The sequence below is a fragment of the Sitophilus oryzae genome, unplaced genomic scaffold (assembly GCF_002938485.1).
Source record: "Sitophilus oryzae breed Bouriz unplaced genomic scaffold, Soryzae_2.0 scaffold_942_pilon_pilon, whole genome shotgun sequence".
Lineage (NCBI taxonomy): Eukaryota > Metazoa > Arthropoda > Insecta > Coleoptera > Curculionidae > Sitophilus > Sitophilus oryzae.
In genome coordinates, this window is record NW_022147575.1 from 923,303 (window position 1) to 947,238 (window position 23,936).

The window sequence follows — 23,936 nt, forward strand, 5'->3', positions numbered from 1 at the left end:
AACCGAGGCGCAACTATCGTTAGTAAAAGGATGGTAAAAGGCTTTTTTTCAGGCAGCCAATTATTTAAAATACCCGCCGTCATCGGGAAAACAAATTTCTTGCAGTACCTATAGGTATATAATAAAATTGATAATACGGATTCTTGCCACTTAATCTGGTTATTATAGGAATTTTAATTCTTACGCCTTTGTTTGTCATAATGTAGATCAATCTGCTCTCACTACCGGTTTCGAGGCCCTACCCTATCATTAGGTGAGCTTGGGCAGATAAAATGACAACCACAGTGTAGAGATAGTTATTTCCGACCTGTCGGAAAGTATCGGTTAGGTATTAAGTTCCGAACGGGAGATAGCGGCCTGCTTGCAATGGTAGTACTTTCGTCCCACCGGGGCGCAACTATCGATAGTAAAAGGGTGGTAAAAAGGCTTTTTTCAGGCAATCCAAATTATAAATAGAAAACAATTTTCTTGCAGTTATAGGTATATAATAAAATTATATAAGATTCTTGCACTTAACTGCTTATTATAGAAATTTAATTACTTTACGCTGTGTTGTCATAATGTAGATCAATCTGCTCTCACTGCCGGTTTCGGAGCCCTACTCATCATCAGGTGCTGGGCACATCCCACAAAATGACAACCTCAGCGCAGAGATAGTTAATTCCCACTTGCCAGAAAGTGTCGGTTAGATAATAAGTCCCGAACGGTGAGATAGCGGCCTGCGTGAAATGGTAGTACTTTCTTACCACCGGGGCGCAACTATCGATAGTAAAAGGATGGTAAAAAGCTTTTTTTCAGGCAAAGCCAAAATTATAAAATAGAAAACAAATTTTATGCAGTATAGGTTATATAATAAAATTATATAAGGATTCTTGCCGCACTTAACTGCTAGTATAGAAATTTAATTCTACGCTGTGTTTGTCATAATGTAGATCAATCTGCTCTCACTACCGGTTCGGAGCCCTACTCCATCATCAGGTGAGCCTGGGCACATCCACAAAACGACAACCACAGCGCAGAGATAGTTAATTCCGACTTGTCGGAATGTGTCGGTTTAGATATTAAGTTCCGAACGGGAATAGCGGCCTGCGTGCAAACCTGCCTGCGTACCTTTTACCATCTTTTTACTATCTTTTTACTATCGATAGTAAAAGGATGGTAAAAGGCTTTTTTTTCAGGCAAAGTCCAAATTTTATAAAATAGAAAAACAAATTCTTTGCAGTATAGGTATAGAATAAATTAATAAGGATTCTTGCCACTTAACTGCTTATATAGAAATTTAATTCTACGCTGTTTTTGTCATAATGCGGATCAAACTGCTCTCACTACCGGTTTCGGAGCCCTACTCCATCATCAGGTTAGCCTGGGCAGATCCACAAAACGACAACCACAGCGCAGAGATAGTTAATTCCGGCTTGTCGGAAAGTGTCGGTTAGATATTAATTCCCGAACGGGAGATAGCGGCCTGCTTGCAATGGTAGTACTTTCGTACCACCGGGGCGCAACTATCGAAAGTAAAAGGATTGTAAAAGGCTTTTTTTCAGGCAAAGCCAATTATAAATAGAAAACAAAATTTCTTGCAGTATAGGTAATAAATAAAATTATATAAGGATTCTTGCCACTTTAACTTGCCTTTATCATTAGAAATTTAATTCTACCTGTGTTTGTTTCATAATGTAGTATCATATGCACTGGCGCTTGCTCTCACTACCGGGGTTTCGGAGCCCTACTCTATCATCAGGTGAGCCTGGGCACATCCACAAAACGACAACCACAGCGTACCAGACCAGATAGTTAATTCCGACTTGTCGGAAAGTGTCGTTTAGATATTAAGTCTCGAACGGGAGATAGCGGCCAGCGTGCAATGGTAGTACTTTCGTACCACCGGGGCGCAACTATCCGATAATAAAAAGGATGGTAAAAGGCTTTTTTTCAGGCAAGCAAATTTATGAAAATAGAAAACAAATTTCTTTGCAGTATAAGGGGTATCATAAATAAAATTATATAAGGATTCTTGCCACTTAACTGCTTTATATAGAAATTTATTCTACGCCTGTGTTGTCATAATGAGATCAATTTCTTGCTTCTCACTACCGGTTTCGGAGCCCTACTCCATCTTCAGGTGAGCCTGGGCACATCCACAAAACGACAACCACAGCGCAGAGATAGTTATAATTTCGACTTGTCGGAAAGTGTCGTTTAGATATTATAGTCTCGAACGGGAGATAGCGGCCTTCGTGCAATGGTAGTACTTTCGTACCACCGGGGTCGAACTATTCGATAGTAAAAGGATGGTAAAAGGCTTTTTTTTCAGGCAAGCCAAATATTAAATAGAAAAACAAATTTCTTGCAGCTATAGGTATATTAATAAAAATTATATAATGGATTCTTGCCACTTAACTGGTTATATAGAAATTTAATTCTACGCTTGTTTTCATAATGTAGCATCAACCTGCTCTACTACCGGTTTCGGAGCCCTACTCCATCATCAGGTGAGCCTGGGCAGATCCACAAAACGACAACCATAGCGCAGAGATAGTTAATCCCGACTTGTCGGAAAGTGCCTGCTGGGATGGCTAGTTCAACGGAGATATGTGTTCAGTAGTAATGGAAAATTTCAACAAAGTAACCATCGATAGTAAAAGGATGGTAAAGCTTTTTTCAAAAGCCAAATGAGTAGAAAACAATTTTGTGTATAGTATATTGGGGTACCCTTGCCAAATTATAGAAATTTAATTCACAAGTTTGTCATAATGTAGATCAATCTGCTCTCACTACCGGTTTCAGAGCCCTACTCCATCATCATCATGAGCCCAAGCACATCCAAGAAACACAACCACAGCGTAGTTAATCCCGAATTGAAAGTACGTTATATAAGTCCCGAACGGGAGAAAGCGGCCTGCGTGCAATGGTAGTACTTTCGTACCACCGAGAAGCAACTATCGATAGTAAAAGTATGGTAAAAAGCTTTTTTCAGGCGTCAAATTATAAAATAAGTTCAAATTTCTGCAGACAGGAAAATAGCCAAAATTATAGGCGATTCTGCCACTTAACCGTTTATAGAATTGAAGTTGGTTGCGCAAATGTCGACCCTGCTCGATTTACCGGTCGGGTTCTTACTCCATCATCAGGGTGAGCTCAGATCCACAAACGGTCAAAACCACAGCGCAGATAGTTTAACTAATCTTGGCCGGAGTGCTCACAGATATTAAGTCCGGAACGGAAGATAGCGGCCTGCGTGCAATGGTAGTACTTTCTTTAAAAAAAATTAACGCTAAAGCGCAACCATCGATAGTAAAAGGATGGTAAAAGGCTTTTTTTTAAGCAAGCCAAATTATAAAATAGAAACAAATTTCGTGTATAGGCATAATAAAATAAGTGATTCACTTAACTGCTATAGAATGATTTCTATTGCTGCAAGGTAATAATGTGGATCAACCTTCTCTCACTACTGGTTTCGGAGCCCTACTCCATCATCAGTTGAACTTGGGCAGATCCACAAACGACAAAATCATGAAGTGAGAGAAGTTAACGTTAGTAGATATGGTTCCTTAACGGATAGTAAAATGCAATAATTTGGGCAACTTATCGATGAAAAGTATGTTTTTTCAGGTAAGCTAAATATAAAAAATGTTTTTTTTTTTTTTTTGTTATAATATAACAAATATAGTTTTTTTTTTTTTTTTTTATTTTTATAGGTTTTAATTTTTGCCAGTTTGTCATAATGGGGATCAATTCGGTTCTACCACTGGTTTCGGAGCCCTACCCATCATCAGTATCCGACAAACTGGTCAACCACAGCGCAGATAGTTTAATTCCGACTTATCTGGCATGAAGAGATGAAACCTGAACGGAGATATACCTCAGTGCAATGGCACAACTGGGCAACTATCGATAGTAAAGGATGGTAAAAGGCCTTTTTTCAGGTACAAATTATAAAATAGGAAACAAAATTTCTGCAGCAGAGGGTATAAAATTTATAAGACTTAACGTTATAGGTATTTAATTTTACGCTGTGTTTGTCATAATGGGATCAATCTGCTCACCACTGGCTTTTGGAGCCCACTCCATCATCAGGTGGTTTGGGGCAGATCCTAATAAAACGACAAACAAGAAATAGAGATAGTTTAATCTTGAATTGTCAAGTGCCTGTTAGATATTAAGTCCTAACGGGAGATAAGTGTCTAAAAGTAAAGGTACCACCAAACTATCGATAAAAGGATGGTAAAAGGCTTTTTTTTTTTTTTTTTTTTTTTATTTTTTTAATTGATAGTAATAAAACAGGTTATCTTGCCACTTTAACTGTTTATAGAAATTAATTACGCTGTTACTGCTAATGTGGATCTAACCCTACCTCAATTAACATTCGGAGCCCCATCTATCAACAGTGGTTTCGAAGGTGATCCCACGAAACTGAAAACCATAGCGAGATGAAGTTAATCTCGACTATCGCGGTGCGTGTTGATATTAAGTTCCCGAACGAGATGAAGTGCCTATGCATTAAACAACGGGCGCAACTATCATAGTAAAGGATTAAAAGTTTTTCAGCAAGTCAAATTGAAAGAAACAAATTGCAGCATATAAGCATTCTCGCCACCAACTGCTTAGATAGGTTTGATTTTTATTAATATCGTAGACTGCTCCTCACCACTGCCCACATCATCATCAGAGCCCAAAGACCAAAAACGGACAAACTTAATAGCGTGAGATAGCGAATCTGAATTCCTCGGTCGAAAGTGTCACATATTAACTGAAACGGAGATATGGTAGTAATGGTAGTACCAAAACAACAAAGCGCAACTATTTTTATGAAACCTTCAGTATAGGTATGAGAATAGAATCATATAAGGATTCTGCCACTTAAATTGTTTATAGGAATGATCTCCATGCTATGTTGGTTTGGTATCAGATCAACTGCTCTCAACACTGGCTCCTTTGTTCTACTCCATCATCACTCAGTGAGCCCTGGCATCCTAAAAAACTGAAAACCACAGCTTATCCTGACTTGTCGGAGCAGTTCAGAGGAACTGGAGATAGTGCACAGTAGTACTTTCAAATCGGGGGCTAAACCACGATAGTAAAGGATGCTGTGGCAACAAACATGCGCTAGAACAACTCAGTATATAATAAAATATAAGATTCCATTTAGAAATTGTATGTCAAGCCAATATGGTTCAGATTCAATCTGCTCAATTACCGGCCTTCGACCATCATCAGTGAGCCTGGCAGATCCACAAACGCATTTAAAACCCACAGTGAGATATTAAATCCCACTTGTTGGAAAGTGTCGGTTAGATACCAAGTCCCCAAAAAAGAAGAAGGTGAAATTAATTATATATGTGCCAAGTGGTGAACCTAATATAACTTAGTTGTTGAACCAGCATACTACTTTCCGTTTACGAAAAGAAAACAAAATGACGACATTATTAGTCAGGAGTAAATCTCACTATTATGTTTCCAAAGAATGGAGTTTCGCTCCTCGTTTGCTCTGATGGTCATGTAAAGCATATCAAAAAATTTGGGAATTACATAAAGAATGGAGAAAAGTGAGAGGCAACTTGTTTCAAGCAATGTTCTTTTGCTTAAGGCGGGCAGAAAAATTATGTGGAAAATTCATTTCAGATAATCATGAAATAGGAGGAATATAAATAGATTAATGAGATGCATGGCAATACTAAAGGAGGACATTCAAAAAAATATGTTGATAGGATGTGTTTATAAACGAACCACTGCAAAGTCTGAAGTGGGTGGGCAAAAAAGAAATATTCTAGGATGTGTCTGAGATCAGTTCATATTGTTGCAGTACTAAATATGTTCATGTCTTCTTGAAAAAAAGTCTCGTTTTTTTTCAGCATTTATTCATTTTTTTTCTTTGAACATCTTACAGTTACCTTTTTTAATTCCAATCCTTTGAACTGTTGAAATTTTGGCTTCTAAAACAGCAATCGTTATATTATTTAAAAACGCTAACATATTGTATTTATGAATATTATAGCGGCATTTACTTCCTTCCATACGGCGTACTCATTTACTTATTTGTAGATCAGAGGTTTTACATGGATAAGTAAATCACTATGGAAACTGTCGCAAACATATCAATCACTCTGCTTGGTCTTCTTTTTTTATTAAAATACCGTGTGCTTCTACTCTATCTATCCTTGTCGAGAACCTATGGGTACGAACATAGTGGAGGCAGGCTTCTGCTTTCCGGCAACCAGCGCCGTCTCTGGGGACCTATTCTGACCATTATTATCGTTATTATCTGCATACTTTCATATACCAATACACGCGCAGTTTCGCAGGCGCCGTGTATGGCAGGCTGCCTTGAGATGCGAGAAATTTTTGGAAGTAGTTAATTAAGAGGTAATTTACCTGATTAACTAACCCAACCTAACGCTGCTCCCGCCGCGCCAGCGCCGCACATAGGGGTATTTTGTCTATAAACCTGGCCAAAAGTGAAATATTTTTATTTTCGCTTTTTATCTTAACTGAATAAAACGGTAAAATACATAAAAGCCAGCGTTTATTAGCTTTTTTAAGTCGTAAGTTGACTATCAAATAACGTTTTCTTCTATTCTATTTCTTTATAAAAAAAAAAAAAAAAAAAAACAGAGTATATTTTTATATGGGGTGTAAGACTATTCGGTAATATTCCGCATGGAAATTAATATCCGTTCAATGCTTAAAGTCTCCAGTTTTGGAATGTAATAGGAAATCTTAAGAAATGCCAAAAAAAACATTGATTTAGATTCTAAAGGAAATAGTTTACCTCTATACCACCTTATCCTGCCTGTAAATATCAATTATAATATACAACATTGTTCTAGCATCCAATTGCTTGATTTTGCACAGAATGACCCTATTTGATCGGTGGAAAAGGTTTCAGAGTAGAGGAAACAAGTTGAAAGTCTAAAACAAGTCCAAGATAGTAAACCCTCCTCGTAATTTAATGTATCATTTGATATAAGCAAAAAGCAAAAAATCATAAAACATAATTTTGGGCCAACTTTTAGTTCTAAATAATATGTTACAACTTTAAAAAAAAAAAAGAGAAATAAATAAATTTTCGTTCCGGTAAGAGCGAGGCGATTTCCAGCCGCCCGCCACCTGCCTGCCGTGGTAACCAGCTGATTTGATAACACGACGCTTTAATTTTTTCGCTGGTAACCGCGAGGCGGCGGCATGATGCACCCATATAGGTGTCCAGTAAGTATGATGGCATTTAACTAAGAGTAGTTCAAACTCAGAAAGCTAATTATGTTTTTTTCTAAATATTTTTTGAAATTTTTTGAAATTTTTAATTTTAAATAATTCTTCAAAAAAGAATAGACGTCTCGCCACTTTTTTCCTATACTGTAAGAAAATCCACAAAAGAGGTAGTGTTTCTCAAAATTTATAAAAAATAATTTTTTGAAATAAAAAAAAAAAAAAAAAAAAAATATTTGAAAAACGATAAAGAGAAAATTTTTTTTTTTTTTTTTTTTTTTTTTTCTCTTTTTAAATATTTTGTAATTATTTGGATAATTCTGTTTATAACAATACATGTGATGCATATACGCAAAGTTGCGAACGATGTCAAGAATAGGTAACCAGATTGGCGCTGGCTATCAGTAAGCGGCAAACCTGTTTGCACTGTGTTCGCACACTATCGTCCTGCTAAGCCAAATTTAACACATTAATTTTAGAACTTGAAATGCTTAGTATTGTTTTAATAATTGAATGTCACGTCACAAAAATTAATAATTTTTGTTTAATGCCATTTAGAATACCAAAATGAACATCAGACAGAAAATCAGAAATACACATGTGGCTTTGAATGAAAATAAAAGAAACAACTGAATAATTTAATTTGTTCACACTGATAAAAAGATACTCGGTTCAAAGTCGTCATCGTTCTTAAAAAATAGGAAAGAGAATTTATTTTAGCGTAAAAATGAGCTGTCCGGAAGAAACCTCTTTAACTGAAAACTTGGCCTTCGAAAATCTGCGTTTCTTGAATCTATTTTCATTCAACCAAGTGCAAGTTACTTTGTTTAAGATATCAAGAAAAAATACGCTAGGAAGTACTTCATTCAAAGAAATAATATTTTTTCAATAGCAAATACTTTGATGAAAATAATAACGACACGCAAAAACGATGACGAAGGACGGTAAAGACAATCAGTCGGCAGTCCAATCAGTCGTACGTCGCGTCGCATTTCATAGGTCGCAAATAATCAGTACAAGAATAAGGTTGAATTTTCCATGTTCTGAATGTATATTTTGCTTAAACGCATATCAAAGAATTAGTGAATTAAGTTATTAATATGCATTTGCCATTTTTATGGAAATTTTAGATATGGTGATTCTTAAAGAGCTTTTTGAAAAATGGAATAGAGCATTTATTTGCAATATTTGAAGGTAAGAGACATTTACCTAATGCACCTGTTTAGATAATGTATGCGTGACTATAGATAGAATATAGGTATCGACTTTTTTATGCAAATAATTACAAAAATTTTAGAATTTCAAGTCGTCGTATTAAAAAATTCAAAATGTGACCAAAGCTTATAATTTTAATAATTTATTTGCTTTACTTTTATTAATCGTGATGTAACATTTTTTTTTTGTAATTTGTAGAGTGATGAACCACCCCAAAAAATACCAAGCAGTCATGAAGCAGAAATAACTACTATCGAGGAAAGTAATATCACTTTACTTACTACACACCAGGGACACCTAAAGTTATCAGAAAATAATATACCTCAGGCATTATGCCTGTATATGATGTATAGACTTCTCTTAGATCAAAATAAATTTTAGTTGAGTCAATGGTATTCGCTATTGGTTTAAGAAAAATGTCTCTTTAATCAAGAAATGTCCCTTTGCAATCAAGAATTTTTGCATGAATCAAAGATACTATTGTTCTTGTAGCAAGAACTCCTTTGAATATTCATTTTGGGTCAAGAGTGAAATACTCTGGACAGATAGATTCTTCTATTCTCTAAAGTAATTTTTTAAAGCTTATGAAAAGATAGTTAATGCTTTGGGCAAAGAAACGTCGTTCTTGGCCCTGAATTGAAAAGCGCCAATCTTTAGGGTCAACGTCATATTCATTTCGACTGAGAGATCTTTTTTTTCAGTGTATGAAAAGATAATTCGGGGACCTTTATATTAGAACTTTCACACACTAAACACTTAAAAGTCATTTTTACGAGTATCCAACGAAAAAAAATAGAAATATAGTTGTACAAACTTAAAATTAACTTCTCACTGAACACACTTGCATCCTTTGCTATATAAAAGCGGTCGATAAATGATTAATTAATACAATTTTTAAAATAAAAAACGCAAAAAACAAGCGTCGTTACACAATGGAAATAAGATTATGACATATGATTATGACAATATAAAAACAATGAAAAGTTGGTTTCCATAACAATGTATAATTTGTACTTTCTAAATCGTATAAAATTGTGATTATTTTGGAAATACGTGCAACTGTTAATGCGCATGCACAAAGTAAGGTCCTCGAGAAAGACAAAACTACTGAACGTTTCATAAGTGCAATAAAGAAGGTTTGAAAATGGCATGTCGTGATGTTGGAGACATAATACAGAGAGAGACATATCTTCATACATAAATATGCAATAATTTTCGCCATATACATAAGAACTGTATATTATTTTTAAGCTTTTTGTTTAATGCTTTTATTTTCAGAACGTTCCTGATAGTAAAATGATCGTTACTTTTACCGGCTATTTTACCACAGAGCACAAAAGCACCCTAAACCCTAATGCTTATGTTAGCCCTTATAAAAAATACCCTTAGAGCTAAGCCGAGGAAACTTCTGAAGAGCCAACTAATGTCACCTTTTCCTGACATCAATTTTTCAGGGAACAATGGCTTTATGGCTTGCTGGAGAAGGTTCTTTTTTATAGCTAATGGTATCAAGCTCTTAAAGAAAATAGTCTTACTCCTGAATTCGCCGCAAATGTATACATATATGTCCTAGTGAATCGGAAAAAGAAATATGTACCAATATTATGTAAAGAAATATTCCAGGGCAGATTCTCGGTATATTTGCAGATTAATTTGTATAATTGTATATTGTAAACATTAATGGAGAATCAAAAAAGCACTTAAAATATTAAAATTTGAACTTAAATGAGATCCTTAAATACTTTGTACAGGGTGGGCCAAATTGGAGTTTTAAAGGGAAACACAGGTTTCTATAGGAGATAGACGAAAACTAATATCGATGTCTGGAGCTCAATTTTTATCAAAAACATGATGATGAAAACCACATATCGATATCTGTTACCGTTTCGGAGTTACGGTATTTCCAAAGTACCTTTTTATGTAGAATTTAATGGTTTAAGTATATATTTTTTTTAAAATTAATAATTTAAAAGTGGCCACTACAGTTTTCTTATACCCACTTCCTCGCAAAATTCGCAAAAGTGCTAATCCTTTAAAGTGCGATGGGGAGGAGTATTATCGTCCATGTAAACAAATTCATCCCCCACTGCTTCTCGAAATGGACGCACGATAGGCTCTAAAACATCTCTAAGATATGAGGCACCTGTCATTGTGCCATCAATAAAAACAAGAGGAGTTCGAGCTCTGTGCATTATATACCTATCAATACCATAATGCTTCCCACTTGAAACGGGACATGGGGTTGAGCTGCATTCAAGCGTGCTCGTATTCCAGATGCTCTCCAGACCAAAGTTCGTCGCAAGTCTGACACTAGGCCTATTCTTGTTTCATCACTAAACATGACGACATTCCAATTAGGTCCATTTGCTCTCATCTCTACAGTCCATTGTAGTGGCGTAATTTTGTGCGGTAAATTAAGCTTTGGAACACGTAGAGGCCTCTTTAAATGTAATGTAATCTTCTGTCATGGAGTCTTCTTGCTATGGTCTTTCTTGAAACATTTATTCTTTCAAAGCAAGCTAACTCATTTTTTATAGCAGTACTACACTGAAAAAAAGGATCTCTCAGTCGAAATTAATATGACTTTGACCCAAAAGATTGGCCAAGAACGACGTTTCTTTACCCAAAGCATTAACTATCTTTTCATAAGCTTTAAAAAACTACTTTAGAGAAGAGAAGAATCTAACTGTCCAAAGTATTTCACTCTTGACCCAAAATTAATATGCAAATATGTTCTTGCTACAAGAACAATAGTCTCTTTGATTCATGCAAAAATTCTTGATTGAAAAGGGACATTTCTTAATTAAAGAGACACTTTTCTTAAACCAATAGCGAATACAATTGACTCAATTAAAATTTATTTTGATCTAAGAGAAGTCTATACATCATATACAGGCATATTACGAGGTAGGTATATTATTTTCTGATAAATTTAGGTTTTCCTAGTCTGTAGTAAGTAAAGTGATATTATTTTCCTCGATAGTAGTTATTTCTGCTTCTTCACTCCTTGGTATTTTTTGGGGTGGTTCATCACTCTACAAATTACAAAAAAATGTTACATCACGATTAATCAAAGTAAAGCAAACAAATTATTAAAATTATAACCAGTCTTCACATTTTGATTTTTTTAATACGATGACTTGAAATTCTAAAATTTTTGTAATTATTTGCATAAAAAACCGATACTTATATTCTTATTCTATCTATAGTCACGCATCCATTATCTAAACAGGTGCATTATGTAAATGTCTCTTACCTTCAAATATAGCAAATAATGCTCTAATTTCCATTTTTTCAGAAACTCCTTTAAAGAATCCATATATCCTAAAATTTGTCCATAAAAAATGACAAATGCATGTTAACGATCACTAATTTGTTATACGATATGCGTGTAAAAATCAAATTATGCAAAATTCCAAGTGGAAAATTCCAAGCAACAAAACCCGTGCGTACTATGATGTGCGACCTATGAAATGCGACGTACGACTGATCGGACTGCCGACTGATTGTATATACCGTCCTTCGTCATCGTCTTTGCGTGTCGTTATTATTTTTCATCAAAAGAGTATTTGGGTATTGGAAAAATGGCCATGTTTCTTGAATGAAGTACTTCCTAGCGTATTTTTGTTATTATCTTAAAACAAAGTAACTTGCACTTGGTTGAATGAAAATAGATTCAAGAGAAATTTTCGAATTTTCCCAGAGAACCAGTTTTCTTGAGTTAAGAAAGTTTTTCTTCAGGCAAAATATTTTCTTTTACGCTAAAATAAATTCTCTTGCCACTAATTTTTTTTTTAAGAACGATGACGACTTTAGTCCAAGTCTATCTTTTTTATCAGTGTAGAAAGCAGGGGATTGCGTCGTGCAATTAGGGATATTTGACGGTTTTGCACAGCAGTAGTAACTCTCTTTCTACCTCTTCAAGGCCGGTCTGTAACTTCGTTTGTCTCCCTGTTTTTTTTTAATATTCGTGAAACATCGCTTTGGTTAACTCCTACAATTTCAGTTATTGCAACTTGCCGGTAGCCCTGTTGAGACAGTGTTACTATTCTGACTCTATTAAACTGTGAAATAATGTTTCTAGGCATTTTAAGGCCAAAACAATGGTCAAATTTCTTCTGAAACCCAAGAGACCACAAATCGAAATGTGCAAGAATTTGTAATAAAATTGGGTCTGAACGATAAACATTGTTTACCATATCCATTTTAACAAAAAAATGTTTATTACAGATTATCAAAGCTATAAAAAGAAGGTTCTTTAAATTCATTTCCGTATATTTTTAAACGATATAATATGCAATAATTTTGGCCATGTCTGTATATACGTTAAAGAAGATGTATCGCCGATGCATGAGTGATCTGTTCTCTGTTAACGATAAAAGTTATACCATCTCACCCCCACCTTTTCACTGTTTTTATCAGTTTAAAAGACGTAATCCTGAAAATATTTAAATTTGCCCCGACCGCAGACTCCCCAGGGACTCGTAAAGTTCGAATTAAAGCGAAACGGCCACTATATCACCCCCTCTATATATAGATATATACGTTCCTGTTATGTGTTTATTGCACTAAGACCTTTAGGGGTTACATACTTACTAGGGCTATTAGAGATATTTGAAGAGGCTGCTGATACAGCCGAGACACAAAAAGTCATTTTTACTATAATTACTATTTACTATTTTTTTCAAACGCCACAAATAAGTTTTGAAACAATTTCAAAGGTTCCAAATAATATAAAATGATTTAAAATAATACCCTGGAAGTAATAGAACAGGGTCCGGCAATAGTGCGTCGGGCATCTGTAGCTCCCAGAATAAAAAACTTGAGAATTTTGTTTAAATGCAAACCTAAGGTATGTACTAGTGATGGGTTGTTATTTAACTATCTGTTATTTTATAACAATTATTTAGAAATAACATAACGCAACCGTTACTACTTCTAAAAAATAACGACGCGTAGATATCGGCCGCTCGTGAAACGGAAAACGAAGTCGGCGCTCTGCACCGCCACAAAATTCAATGCTGCTCGAAACAATTCCAAAAAACAACTAGTATTGATGGAAAACATGTTATTTCGTCAACCATCGATACAGGCGGCGAGACAACGGACAACGGAGTGGGGAATGCGCTACGGCGAACGTAGCTGCTTCGGTCGATGCCGTCGACGGTCGCAACAGCTTAAAAATAATAGGATATAAAAGAAGCAGGTTTTTTGAAACAGTTGCGGGCATAACGCCTGGCGGTCGAGATAATAGGAGTGGGCAAGGAACGCTGGCTGCATCGGTCGATTGTCGATGGAGGTTCGAAACAGGTTGGAGAATAACGGCATCAGTTGTTTTAGATACATTGTTTTTCAACCTGTTACGAGCATAACGGGCGGAGGTTTGGTTTGGTTTGGAATAATATTTTCAGATTTTTTAAAAAGGTATACAGGGTGTTTTGTACCACCCTCAAATATTAGAATATTTTTTATTTAAAAACCGGTGAGTTTTTCGGAGAAACTCTTAAACACGTATATTTTATTTCGTTGTTTTACATATTTTAAGATTTTTTAAAAATATATACAGGGTGTTTCATAAAATATGACCATTGAGTAATCACGATTCTGCTTAAACTGCTTGACGTTTAAAGCTGATTTTTCGCAAACTGATTGATTGTGGGGTTGAGGTTCGATAAGGAGGGGTTTCTCGAATCTCAAATTCCAAGAGGGTGAAAACGCCCATCAAATATCACAATATTTGTTATTTAAAAAACGGTTAGTCTTTCGGGAAAACGCTTGGACACGCATAATTTATTTTGTTTTTTTACATATTTTGAAATTTTTTGAAAAATCATACAGGGTGTTCCAAAAAGTTGAGTAATTGATTAATCACGATTCTGCTTAAACTGCTCGACGTTTAAAGCTTATTTTTGGCAAATGTGAGAAAATTTTATCCAGTTTGTATGTTAATAGAAATTCTTGCTTTGCTTTATCATCACCATTCCAAATTATTAATTCGACGCCAACGAAGTCGCGGGTACACGCTAGTTTAAGTGTAAAATTAATTCGAACTCTATTGTGTAGATGTAGTTTACTTATGAAGAATATACTACACATTTTCTTATATTGCTATTTTTTGCCCGCAAATGGTAAAATTATAACTAATAGCTTCTTCAATTCAGGATCTACGCGGATCGAGGGGCAATGCGTAGGTAGATCGGAATGTATACGTATAAACGAGTGGCGGAATTTTGGCTTTTTTATATCGCAATTTGTAAACAGCGCTTATTTGTAAACAACCACCGTTTTTAGAGAGGTATTTTAGATAACAATCGATATTTAGAAATGTGTTGACACCCTGGAAATACTACCACCTAGCATGTCATTATTGCAACTTGCAACTGCGTTAATACGCCTGGCGGTGACCGCCTCATACTATTTCAGATATTTAGCAATAAAATAAAGGAATCTGTTATTTTTAAGCCGTTATTTTAAGTTGTTTTTTATAAATAACTATAACAGTTTCAACTGTTACCTAAAAATAACAGTTTTGCCCATCACTAGTATGTACCAGGATGTATTTCAGGAAAATATTTTAACTTCTATAGGGTGGCTCAAAAAAGTGTGAGTGGACCTGGATGGTTTTTTTTTAAATGGAACACCCTGTATATTATTGCATATTTGGCTTTCTTTCAGATCACTTTACACAACCCTAAGATGTGAATAAATAAATTTCGATAGTTTCAGAGATATTAAAAAATAAATAAATAATATATATTTTTCAGCCCTTCATAAAAAAATTATTAAAAATACAAGAACTGTTCTGAAATCAAAACTATTTTAGGTATTTACTTTAGATGGTTTGTACTTACTTTGCTATAAATATGAAAATCGTAAATCATACAGGATGTTCAAAATTCTACGCCAAACTTTCTAAAATATAAAATATTTTTTCTTGGTTTTTTTAAATCGAACACCCTGTATATTATTTTTTCAGTAGACGGAGAATTAAAAAATGAACATTTTTTGTATTTAGAGTATTTCAAAATTTTTAACGGTTTCGCAGATATTTGCGGTTTTATATTTCATATGGCATTTTCCACAGTAAATTTTTATGAAAGCCACCCAATGATTTTTCTCTCGTATTTTACCATTGAAAGCGCCACACTGTGGTCAATTTTTAAAAATTAACAGGAAAATATTAAAAAATCTGATGAGGCTAAGCGGCGTCAAAAACTCCATAAGTAGGCTTTGAAATAGTTGCTAAAAACATTTCATTAACAAATATGTCAAAGGTCGTTGCGAATTTACTGTTATTTTGATTGAAAGTGTAGTATAGTTGACAAATTAAACTAAATAATCTTGTTATTTGCACATGAATAAAGTTTTTAATTTGCGTATTCCATGCAAAAAGTTATATGTCATTAATACTATCTAAAATGGAAAGAGCAATTGTTGTTGGTAAGTTTTTTGACATTAACGTTCTTCTGTTGAGTATTAAATATGAGTAAATAATTTTGATATGGTTAGATTTTTTTTAAATTATTAGAATATACATTTTTTTTAACGAACTAGCAGAAAAAAGTCTTATGAGGTTTCAGTTTTAAATAAAGTTAAGTTGATAGTTAAACCATTAGACAACTTTACCAAACCTACAAATTTACCGTCCTAATCCGTCTATTAAGTCCAGGTCATTTTTAGGACGTATTGCCCATATTAAATGCTTGGAGGTTGTTGACTTTTTAAAAGCAACTGTTAGCAAAATCTGTAAGATCCATAGTATTATTCTTATAATATGATAATTTTTAAATATCTAACATATGCAAATGATCGCGAACAAAATCTATTTAAAATAAAAAATAACGAAACTTTTCCAAGTTTTTAATTATTATACACCCTGTATACGACTTGTTCTTATTAATTATATTATTAATGTAATTTTATGATACCTAACATATAAAATCGGATATAGCTAGTAATCAAAGTTAAGTAATTTTCACTAATATTTTTTTCCGGCTAATTTGACAAAATTGACCACAGTGCGCCATATGAAATAATACTGCGTAATAACCGTTAAAAATTTTGAAATACTCTAAATACAAAAAATGTTCATTTTTTAACTCTCGATCTAATAAAAAAATAATATACAGGGTGTTCCATTTAAAAAAACAAAGAAAAATATTTTATATTTTAGAAAGTTTGGCGTAGAATATTGAACATCCTGTATGATTTACGATTACCATATTTATAGCAAAATAAGAACAGACCATCTAAAGTAAATAGCTAATATACTTTTGATTTCAGAACAGTTCCTGTATTTTTAATATTTTTTTTTTAAAACGGCTGTAAAATATATATTTTTGATTTATTTTTTAATATCTCTAAAACTATCGAAATATATCTATTCATATCTTAGGTTTATGTAAAGTGATCTAAAAGGAAGCCAAAAATGCAATAATATACAGGGTGTTCCATTTAAAAAAATCATCCCGATCCACTCACACTTTTTTGAGACACCCTATAGAACTTAAAATATTTTCCTGAAATACATCCTGGTACATACTTTATATTTGCACTTGAACAAAATCCAAATTTTTTATTCTAGGAGCTACAGATGCCCGACGCACTATTGCCGGACCCTGTATATCGAGGAACTATGCTTACGCTCGTTGAATTTGACACTTTACACATACTTTGACACGTACTTTTATCTTTATAAGTGCTTTACTTTTATGCTTAGGCGGTAAAATCTTTTCTTTTATCCAAAAATTATTTTTCTTTTATCGGACAGCCACTACTTATACAGACATTACTCACATGTATACATGCATATAAAATAAATATAACACACGCGTGAGTTTTTGAAGTTTGGCCAAATGGTGTTCAAAGCCACACCATTTTATAGAAATTATTAAGCTTTAACACTAACATTACATGAAAATTATTTTTTTTGTAGATTCAGAATTTGTAAAACCTTGTATGCCTCCAGATGCTGTCCCTCCACTGCTAGGCCAGTAAACGTAGCCGAGTATTATATGTAAAGGTGGAAAAAATTAGTAACCAACCAATCTCAACAGGAATGTGTAGATAATGATCTCCTAATTAACCCCTCAAAAGTCCCATTCGGTCCACAACATTTTATCTTTAATCATTTTCTTTCTAAAATAAATAGTAATTGAGATAGAGCAATTTTTTACTATACGTTTTATAAATTTTCCAGTTTTTTTAAACCAATCAGCTATAATTTTTGCGTTAACAGTATAGTGTTAATATAGATAAACCAAGTATAAATTTAAGCATTAAAACAATTAAACATAACGTTTAAATATTATTTATTAAGTAAAATTATTGGTAAAAAAAATATTATTAAATTAAAGTTATTAAATAAAATCTGCTATGGCGTCATTCTGAGCGTAATTTTGAGCGTAAGTTTGTACAACTAATTCCGTAGCACTGACCACACTTTGAAGAACATTTAAGATCCAGTTTTCTACAAGAGCAATTTTTAGAGCACTGACTCTCTTTGCAATTGCAAAAAACAATGATTTTAGTTAGGTCAGGAGGCGCCACATCTTCTGTTGATTGAATAGGTGTTAGATTGCCTTTTTGATCTTTCTTCCATCCATATTGTAAAGGATCTAACTTATTACAAATCCCATTCTTAAATCTAAAAAATACAACTTATAACATTTCATATAATAGATGTTATTACAGATTATTACTTTCAGGATTTAAGTATGTCCTGAGTAAATGGAGTTTTGCAGAGTTCTCAGTTGGAGGCAAATTAGCTAAATTAAAGGTAGTCTTAAGGGCTTGTCTTGATGTAGTCCTATTGTATAGAGTGTATCTAATAATAATAATAATATAATAATAGATCCCGTATATAGCGTTTAACGCCTTGGGAGTAGCAAGGTACAGCTTGCCATGCTAGAGCCGTTCGGTATACAAGGAAGGTAATGTGGCTAGCACTATGCTTCAACCGCCTATTATTACCTCAGGATTGTGAATCCCAAGCACTCATTTAAGGCTGAGTCGACCTAAGTACCCAAACTATTTTTATTTTATTAAAAATAGTCGACCGATGAACAACCGGCTGTAGGATTCGAACCCACAACATTTAGATTGGTAGACGAGAACTGTACCACTACATCACCGGGTACCTATAGAGTGTATCTCAGACGGATAATATGTTTTTAAAATATATTTTAATTAGTCAAGATAATAATTATTAAGATTAAGATTATATTGAATTATCTTTTAAAGCTAAACAAACTGACCAAGCTATATTAAACATATTAACCATCTGAGATACACTCTATACAATAGGATTACATCAATACAAGCCCTTAAAATTATCTTTAATTTAGCTAATTTGTCTCCAACTGAGAACTTTGCAAAACTACATTTACTCAGGACACAGTTACCTGAAACTATGTCCTGACTCAGGACATATTTTCAGGCAACTGTAAAGATATATCTATTATAAGAAATGTTATAAGTTGTATTTTTTAGATTCAAGAATAGATTGGTAACAAGCTAACTTGTTACCAATATATATATATAAAAACAATATACCGTATGATCGAAAAAAAACAGTCCGAAAAAAAAGCGTCGAGTTGGCTTGGAAATGAACATCGATGACATTCCCCATATACTTAATTTTACATATAAAATGAGAGCGATCTTCATTTCATAGCCATCGCTGACGCCGTTTTTTTATCATGCGGTACTGATGCTTATATTTGGCAACCATTATTTAGAACCTCCCGTCTCCAACCCCCAATCTCAAATGATAGTTTAGGCTATATTATAACTTCTTATTATAGCGTGCATATTTAAATATCTTTAAATATCTCAAAAACCAAAGCTTTTAGACATATTATACCCTTATAATAAATGCCTTATTTTATGCCCAAGAATCCAAAAATGAAATAAAATACCGGATGTTCCTTCAGAAAAAATATAACTTTGATATGAATCTTAGTTCTGACCTCGGTTCTGACACACCCTGTACATTTCAAAATAATTTTAAATTATGCACATTGCCTTCCCACATATACCCATAAAATATTTTGTTTTTGTTAAAAGCAGCTAATAATGTAAATTCGGTAGACAAGAGGTCGCCAGTCCATAACGCGCCATCAAATCTCCACATTTCCTATCGCAAACCCGTGGGGGGAGAACACCTCTTCCCCCCAAATAAAACTGTCACGCCGCCAGGCGAGTCCCAGTCATCTTTCGCGCTTCATTTGGTCTCCCCCGTTTCGGGGACTGTTTCCCACCTCCGCCCGATTCAGCCCTCGGCAAAGTTTAGTTTTCGGGACCAATAGAGCAGGAAATATGACCGCGGAGAATCTTCGAAGGATCGTTTATTACCGCTCAAACGACACTAGCGCCACCCTGTGAACCCCCTAAAATCACCCGGGCCCCCTATGATAATTCGGGAAGGGGTGAGGTGACATTGATTTACCGTTTCTATATTCTGCGGTGCTGGGGAAGTGGATAAATTTAATTATAAAAAGCATATCGGTGGAACAAAGTTCCAATACCGGTTAAAATAATTGTTAAAAAGCTATAAGAAATCAAAGCATCCAAAAATGGTGTTACATTTTTGTATATTTTATTTTTGTAACTTCAACTCTCAAGGCTCACTTCTATAACTTTCCCTGATCCATTTATTTCGATTTCTTTTTTTGCGATTTTCTGCTCATCTCTAGCTGTGTCTCTAGTAACGCTGTTTCGGTTAGCAAAAAATAAGTGAAAAAGGATTCGAACTAGGCGTCGCGTCGTGTTGTGTTGTGATAATTTCAAATGTTAATAAAATCGGCGAAAAAAATGTTAACGCGTAAAGGAGAGCGTAATTAGAGAGTCTTCTTCTTCTTCTTCTTTCTCAGCCTGGTTCCATCCAGTGTTGGATATCTTCTAGGATATCTTCTAGGCCTCTTCTAGTTTTTTCCATGCTTCGCGATCTCTAGCCAATCTTATCCATTGTCTTCCCGCCACTGCCCTGACGTCATCGACCCATCTCTTTTTTGGTCGGCCCACACTTCTTGTTGTTCCCCTAGGTCTCCATAGGATTATTTTTTGGGGCCATCGGTCTGGATCCTGTCTTGCCACATGTCCTATCCATTGCCACTTCAGACTTGCCACTCTTCTAACGACATCTATTAATTTTCTTTTTTGACGTATGTGGGTATTCCGTATTTTTTCCCTAATGGTGACTCCCAACATGATTCTTTCCATGGCTCTTTGTGCTACTCGTAGTTGTTCTGCTGTTTTTCGAGTAATTGCCATAGTCTCTAAGCCATACGTAAGCACAGGTAGAATGCAGCTGTCGTAAGCCTTTTTCTTTAGGTTCATGGGCACCTTTTTATCCTTGAAAATATCGCTCATATTTCCAAATGCTACCCATGCCAAATGGATCCTGCGTTTGATCTCCGTATTTTGGTTTTCCTTGCCCAGCTTGATTTTATGACCTAAATATATATAATGGTCTACGTTTTCAATAATAATGTTGTCCACGGCAATGTTATGGATATTGTTGCTCATTATCTTGGTCTTCTTCAAGTTCATTTTAAGGCCAATTTTCTGGGATTGCTCATTTAGCTCATGGCATGGTGTTTAGTTCTTGAATGTCGGTGCTCAGCAAAGAAAATATCGTCTGCGAACCTCAGATGGCTAAGGTGTACCCCATCGATGTTTAGACCTCTATTTTCCCATTCTAATTTCTTGAAGACATTTTCCAGTGCCAGTGTAAATAACTTGGGAGAGATGGTATGTCCTTGTCTCACGCCCTTGCCGAGTAGTATTTTTTCTGTTTTGAGGTCATCATCTAATTTAACTTGGAAGGTTGCACTATCATAGATATTTTTAATAATGGAATAATATCTGGAATCAATTCTCGCGTCCTCCATTGCAGCTAGAAACAAGGCAGCTAGTCAAAGGCTTTTTGGTAGTCTACAAAGGCCAAATGTAGAGGTATATTGTATTCTGTTGTTTTTTCAATGTTTTAATTGTTTGTTTTCCTTTTTTTTGTATAATAGCACAACTTCTGCGTTTTTCCATGCGTCCGGGATTCTACCCTCCATCAGACATTTATTTAACAACACTCCACGGCATCCACTAATGGTTTTCCGCCTATCTTCAGCATTTCAGGTGTAATACGATCTTCTCCTGGGCTTTTGCCATTTTTTATTTGTTGAAGTGCGTATTTAATTTCTGTGGTTGATATTTCTGGCATATCTTCTGATCCTACGTTTGTGATGTGTTTTTATACTCTATCTTTGTTTGGTATAACAGACTGATAAAGTTGTTCGTAGAATTTGTGAATTTCATTTCTAATTTCATGTTTGTCTGTTGTTATCGTGCCATGTGTGTTTCTTATTTTTATTATTTTTTGTTTTCCGCGCATTTGCTTGCGTCTTAACACTTTCATGCTTCTATTGTTTTCAATTGTTTCCAAAATTTGGTTTCTCTTATAATCCCTAAGATCTTTTCTTATTTCTCTTTTAGTTGTTTTATTTAAGGTGTCATATTCTGGGGCATCTCTGTCAGTCTTTCTTCTTTCCCTTATTAGTTTTGTCGTTTCTGGTTTTAATTTAGTTTCCGAAGGGTGTTTCATTTTACTACATATTTTCTTTGTTGCTGTAGTTATGCCCTGCCTTAGATTATTGAGAATGTCGTTGGGGTCTTGATCTCTGAGTGTCTGTGGCTTTAGTCTCTTTTCAAGCTCTTTTTGATAGGTTTCCTGATTTAGTTGTAGAGCGTCCCTTGTAGGAAACATTGACCTGGTAATTAATTTTCTTCTTTCTATATTAGTATAAATTTGTATTTTGGCGCGTACTAGTCTGTGGTCACTTCCTGTACGAAAACTGTTTAACACATCGACATCTTTACAGATTGTATTCTTGTTGGTGAGGATAAAGTCTATTTGATTTTTTACTCGTCCGTCTGGACTCCGCCATGTCTATTTTTTCTGAGTTTGTTTTTGATAAAAAAGTATTCATACAGTATAATTTTTCGTTGTTGACAAAGTTTACAAGCATGTCTCCTCTGTCGTTCCGTTCCCCGAGATCAAAGTTTCCTATGTAGTTTGTATCACCCGGTTGCTTTTTCCCTATCTTGGCGTTAAAGTCTCCAGTTATGATTACGTAATGTGTATTTTCAAGGTTCCTAGCCCGGCTAATGTCTTCATATAATTCCTCGATCAATTCACTGCTCGCTGAGCTTGTAGGTGCATAGCAGTGTATCAGCTGGATACTGTATCTTTGGTTTAAGCGCGTATTATTAGATATATCACTCTATTTGATACTGAATGATATTTAGTGACGAGGTGTTTGAATTTATTGTTTACAATAAAAGCTACTCCTGCTTGGCTATGATTTGTTTCTGAGTTGTTTTGAAACAGATCGTGTCCAGAATTTAGAGTTGTCATTTTTTCTCCTTGCAACCTTGTTTCGCATAGGCCTACTATGTCCCAATTAATATTTCCCAGTTCTTGTTCAAATTCTTCCAAGTGGTCATTTGTTCTCATCGTTCTAATATTATAAGTGGCAATGGATATAATCTGTGTCCGTTTTCGTTTTTGTTTGTTGTAGTTTATCGATTTCTTGCCTCCCCCAGAATCCGTGAGGCTGCCCGAATTTGTAGCGGGATGGGATTCTGAGACTTGAGCTCTACCCATCTGGGGTAATCTTGTTTTAGATTTCGACTCTAGCATGGTTCTAAGAAGGTAAATGGCAGTTAAAACGACCCGCTTGCCGAGCGTTGGCGAGTATTATCTCAGCCGCCCACTATGGATACAGACGCTGTTTGCAGCCGCTCACTTTGAGTCAGACGCTGCATGCTATGGACTTCCTTAGCTTCACATTCATCACTTCGAGACCTTACCGGCATGGGTGGCCCTACCAGTAGCTACGCTACCGCCGGCATTGCTCCCTGGATATTGAAGGTTACTGAGCCCTCCCACCTCGACAAGGTGAAAGTCCTGGGAAGGAATTAGAGAGTAGTTGGGTGCAATCACATTCAATAATTCAACTTTCCCGGATATTCAACAACATTTTATAGCTTCATAGATTCTCACACCGACCAAAAATGGATTCAAACAGTTCGACGAAACAGGTGAGTAAACAAAGTGCTCGTTACTCGTTACATAATCAAAAAATTAAAAAGACATATATACTATGAGAGGATAAAATATAATTTGTAAAATTAATGGTATACTTTTTTTAATCAACTAGTGATTGAATATTTTATGAACATCTAAAATTATAATTGTCTACCTTTAAAAAATTTCGTTTTAGCCGAAATAGCCCCAATAAAGGATGATTCACGCTATACCGTGACGGGTCCGAGCCGTGCGTCGGTGAAGACACGGCCAAACATTGTCAAGTGTTATTTACACATATACATTCATGCCAGGCCGAGCACGATCCGAGCTTCGCCGGAACTCGTCCGTGCCCGGGCACAGAAATGTCGGTGTACATTTTTTTCTCGGATCCGCTTCGTTCCCGCCACGTTGCGGAAAGCATGTATGT

General features: G+C 35.0%; 1 pseudogene; it reads right to left on the reverse strand.

The window, feature by feature from the left end:
- Positions 1–21,499: 21,499 nt before the first annotated feature.
- LOC115890976 lies at positions 21,500–23,119 on the reverse strand (annotated as a pseudogene).
- Positions 23,120–23,936: the final 817 nt, after the last annotated feature.